This window comes from Scyliorhinus torazame, chromosome 24, assembly GCF_047496885.1.
Source record: "Scyliorhinus torazame isolate Kashiwa2021f chromosome 24, sScyTor2.1, whole genome shotgun sequence".
Taxonomy (NCBI): Eukaryota; Metazoa; Chordata; class Chondrichthyes; order Carcharhiniformes; family Scyliorhinidae; genus Scyliorhinus; species Scyliorhinus torazame.
The window spans coordinates 44,890,802-44,895,922 of NC_092730.1; the positions used below are offsets into that span (position 1 = coordinate 44,890,802).

General features: G+C 42.9%; 2 non-coding genes across 2 annotated transcripts; one reads left to right on the top strand and one right to left on the bottom strand.

The window, feature by feature from the left end:
- Window positions 1-889: 889 nt before the first annotated feature.
- trnas-uga (transfer RNA serine (anticodon UGA)) lies at window positions 890-971 on the bottom strand. Its single transcript has one exon. It is a non-coding gene; the product is annotated as a tRNA-Ser (tRNA).
- A 698-nt stretch (window positions 972-1,669) lies between these two features.
- Window positions 1,670-1,742, top strand: trnaq-cug (transfer RNA glutamine (anticodon CUG)). The gene has a single exon. It is a non-coding gene; the product is annotated as a tRNA-Gln (tRNA).
- The last annotated feature ends 3,379 nt before the right edge of the window (window positions 1,743-5,121 follow it).

Below are 5,121 nucleotides of genomic sequence, written 5' to 3' on the forward strand. Positions count from 1 at the left end.
CAACTGCACCCGCTCCAAATAGATTCCCCAAATTACTGAACAAAACAAAAACAAGCACAAATCATATTTTAAGAAACTATGACAGTGACTCTGAAAACAATACACCATGACCTCTGAAAGAATCGATTTGCTGTAACTAATTAAAGATGAACCGTTTCAATATCAGCCGTAATTCCTTACCAGTTCTCAGACAGGCACCGACTAGTTAGAAGTTTGCTCCACTTTTCAAGGTCTGGCTCAATAAAATCAATCACAGGCCCATGATCTGCTTTCCTCCTGTTCTCAGACACATCCACTTTGTACAAGGGCGCACTAACTGGTTTTCAGAGTAAGAGTCAGACTGCAGTCACTTCGTTCTCTCTCGATCCCTTTATCCCAGAACCACCTCACAACCAGGAATGGAACTTCTCACAGAGCCAAGAATGGAATAGTTTGTCGATTCTTCCACTGATTCAGGACCGCCCATCGCCAGGATGTATTCGTCCAAAAGAGTTGGGATGAAATAGGGCTGAGTTTCACTGTATCCAATCAGTCCCCGGAGAAGCACAAAAACAGTGAGTGAGGGAGAGAGAAAGAAACAAAGAAACAGATAGAGAGATAAAATATGTTCCATTTCTAACACGATCTTTTTACCCAAAAAAACATTCAGCTGAATGAAACCGAACCACGTTTCCATTCGCTGCCGTTGCTGCTTCTCCTTCCAAACGTTGCAGGAAACGTTATTATTTATTGATTGTTGTTTTGAGTGCGAGCTTCTTTATATTTCGTTCAGTTTCCAAAACAAATGCTGAACATCTGACTGACTCAAACCGTTCATTTACAAACATTCCAATTCATTCTCGAGTCAGTGGTTTGCGCGGGTAGTTTCGCAAACACTTCGAAACACAGTCGCTGCGAACAGAGTTCGAACCAGCGTGGGGAAGCCCCACGGGATTTCAAGTCTAACGCCTTAACCACTCGGCCATCGCAGCAGTGTCTAGTGTGCCATTCATTAGTAATTTGGTCGATAGAATACATTCTAAAACCAGCCTGGAATCACTCCAGGAAGTTATTGCATTCAAACGATCAACGGGGCCCCGATGTTTATGTGAGGAGAGGTTGAATCTTCGTGGAAAATGACCATTGGATTTGGAGAGAGGCCTTGAGAGACTCGAAAACCTCAGCTCCCTAAACGCACAATTCCACCGATTAAATAGATTGTGGAACAACATCAGTTACATTGGAAATATATTAGAAATTCAAATGGAACAGGACCACACTTTACAGTCTGGAAGAAAATTTAAATGATGAAATCTAGAAATTACAGCACAGAAGGAGACCTGTGCAGGCCGAACGGTCACCTGATGACGCAACTAAAATGGTCACGTGTCGGGATTTCGGCAGTTCCCCGGATCGCGGTCAGAGCACAAGCCAGGAGGTGCTGCTCAATTATTAAGTCAGTTATTTTTTATTACATGTCATTGGTCGTCAGTCATTGAGAGACCAGCATTCCTACATGGTATCAGGAGTGGGCAGAACGTCTTCACCGCATCAACATGCTTGTATCACAGAATCGTAGAATATCCAGCTCAGAAGTAGGCCATTCGGCCCAACAAGTCAGCACTGACCTTCCGAATGAGCACCGCAGCAACTCTCTTCAAGAAGAGGTTTAATAGACAGTGCACCAGCAGCCCGGCTAGCTCAGTCGGTAGAGCATGGGACTCTGAATCCCAGGGTCGTGGGTTCGAGCCCCACGTTGGGCGCTTTCTTGTTATTATCTGAAAATATTGATGCTGAATGAACTGTCTTCATAACAGGAACACAAGGTTATGTCCCTTGACTGGGAATCCAGAGGTCTAAACGAACCTCGTGACAAAATTTAATAAATATGTAATTAAAATTTCGTCTCAGAAACGGCGCAGAAAGGTTCTGCTTCCGACGGATCTTACTTCCACAACTGGGAACACATTACACAACAGATAATGATTTGACACAACTACAGTGAAGATCTGTCACCGGCAGTGTCACGGTTCCATGGCAGAGAGCACGGCTACACAGCAGAGAGCTCAATTACACAGCAAGATATAATTTTACAAACAGGGTCTCTCTGTGTGCAGCAGAAAACACATTTTCCTAAAAAACGTTTCTCCATCTCGGCACCTTTTCTGTGTGTATGTCATTGTATGTGTGTCCTGATAGTCTCTTCGTGATTTTTTGTGTATCTTTCTCTGTCTGTTACAGCAGTGCTGCTGTTATGTATTAATCTCACTTTTCCCAAACAGTAATTGTGATTGATAGATACAGAAACATTTCCAAACTGACATTCAGTACCAATGTCTGATAGAGACTGAAACCCACCCTCACATACAGTCCCAGACATTGACTCATAATGAAGGAATCCTGCTCTCACAAACTATTGAGACTGAGGTGCAGAGTGTTCCCTCCACTCGCGAATACTACCTGTGATTTACAGAGACAGAACACATCTCAGTCAGGTGAGTAGCAGAGTTTGATGGGTACAACATGTATTCCACAATCACCTTCTCTGCGCCAGATAATCAGATGCAGACGACATGCGGCGTCTGTGTTGGTTTAACAAGGGTTTTACCCAAGAACAGGAACAGATTTACACAATATCAGGGTATAAGACGTAGGAGCAGAAGTAGGCCATTCAGCCCATCGAATATGCTCCGCATTTCAATGAGATCATGCTTGATCTGATATATGACGTGTTATGGCCTTATACGGTGGCATATTATCACAGTGGTTACCTCACAGAGCCAGCGATCCGGGTTCAATTCCAGCTTTTGGTCACTGACTGTGTGGAGTTTGCACTTTCTCTCCGTGTCTGTGTGGGTTCCCTCCGGGTGCTGCGATTTCCTCGCACAGTCCAAATGTGTGCGCGTTAGGTAGACTGTCCATGCTAAATTGCCCCTTAGTGTTCAGAAAGTTGGGTGGTGTTACAGGGATGTGATGGAGACACAGAGGCTCTTTCAGAATATCGTTGCCGAGTCCATTGGAAGAATGGCCTCCTTTTACATTTTAATGATCTCATGATAATACTCATGTCCACTTTCCCGGCATTTTATCTCTAGATTTCACGATGAACCTTTAAAACCAGCAATCCCACCAAGCCTCAGGTAGCGGTAACTCCTCAATGGTCGTTAATTTCCCGGCTGTCAGTCATTTGGCCAGTCTTGAGTGAAGTCACACCCTGGAAATGACATACATTGATCCAGTTCTAAAATAAATTAAGTCGCTCTAGTCCCTGATGACCATAGGCCCTTTGAGTCTAAGATCTGACTGGTGGTGATTTAACCTGAGGATCACCATACTTCAGGCGAGGATCAATAATAATAATACTAATAATCTCTTATTGTCACAAGTAGGCTTCAATCAAGTTACTGTGAAAAGCCCGGAGTCGCCACATTCCGGCGCCGGTTCGGGGAGGCTGGAACGGGAATTGTGAGATGGCGGGGTTTTCATGTTTCAAGTCGAGTATAACCGTGTGATCTCTATCTAATTAATTTGGTTTTGCTTCTGCTAATCTTGTCTCACAGTGAGGCAAACCTCACTGATTTGATAGACGAGTGATCGTTCTTCAGTCTTGTCATTGTCGGACCCGCTGAATATGGAGGCATATCCTGTGTGGCAGGATTTAGCTCCAACTCAAGCTATAAGTTTGTGGATGATACCACTGCGGTAGGTCGTATCGCAAACAATGACGAATCAGATGCAGGAGGTAGATAAATCACATGGTTGCATAGTGCACTGTCATGTGAGTGTACATTTAAGACATGTAAGTTTAAGCAATGCACATTTAAGAAAACAGTGATGTCAGAGAGTGGGTGGAGCTGGGCTTTAGGTCAGCCATTTTGCAGATTTTTACTTTCAGTTTAAAAAGCAGTTTGTGTGTGTCTGTGTGTTTCCAGAGAGCTGCAAGTTTGAAAAGAGATTGGGAGTGTCTTCGTTTGCAGGGTGCTGGATCTCTGACATAAAAGACCATCTCTGGATCATTTGGGTGATTTAAACTGATAATTGTAAAGCCTTCAACCTGATGTGATTCTGTTTAAAGGTGTTAAGTCTCTTGGAAGTTTGAAGGAACATTTTAAGGAATTGTTTCTGTTGCGATATTTTCTGAGTTATCTTTGAAGTAAGGGGCGTTAAGAGATCCAATGTTTATTTAAGATGTTAAGTTGAGTTCATGGAATAAACAGTGCTTTGTGTTTAAAAGCCCACGAGTCCATAATTGTATAATAATAATACACCAAGGGAAAAAGCCGTGTGCCAGGAAAAGAAACAAATCCATTAAAGGGAGAGGTTGGTTGAACTCCATGATACATTTTGGGGTTCTGAAAACGCCTCACCCATAGAAATTGGGGGCTCGTCCGGGATAAAAGTCTATCTATTGGATTGGCTTTTGTGAACTTAAAGACAGTGAAGGATTGTTCCTTTTCCGGTGTGGTATTTTAGTTTACGTGGGGAGAGTGTTGTGAACAATGGTCCTTTCAGAGGCTCAGAAGTTTTTGTGGGTGGAGAATGTCACACGAAGTACTTTACGGGCAGAAACGAACAGCAGACTGTTAGATTTGGCAAGAACATTGCAGTTAACCTTACCTGACAAAATGCGAAAAGATGAAGTAATTATGGCGGTGGTTAAGCATTTAAAGTTGCATGCGATAGAGTTTGACTCATTGGAAATGGCAAAAATTCAGTTGCAAATTGAACAAATGGAACATGAGAAAGAATGAAAGCGGCTTGAATACGAGAGGGAGAGAGAGGAAAAAGAAAGAGAAAGAGAGAGAGAGGGGAAAAAGAAAAGGAGAGAGCAGAAAGGCGAAAAGAAAGAATAGTCCTAGCAGAACAAAAAGAAAACGAAATGGAAATACAGAGGAGGGAAAAAAATAAAGAGAGCGAGTTTGAACTTCAGAAAATGGCCATGAAACATGACAATCAGTTAACATTGGCAGACGTAAAGGGAAACGTACAGCTGGATGATAGTGATGAGGATAGTGTGAAAGCGCGTCACAGTCGAAGGCTTGGTGGGAAACTATTTAAATATGTCCAAGCACTGCCACGGTTTGACGAGAAGGAAGTGGAAGCCTTTTTCATTTCATTTCAGAAGGTAGCTAAACAAATGAA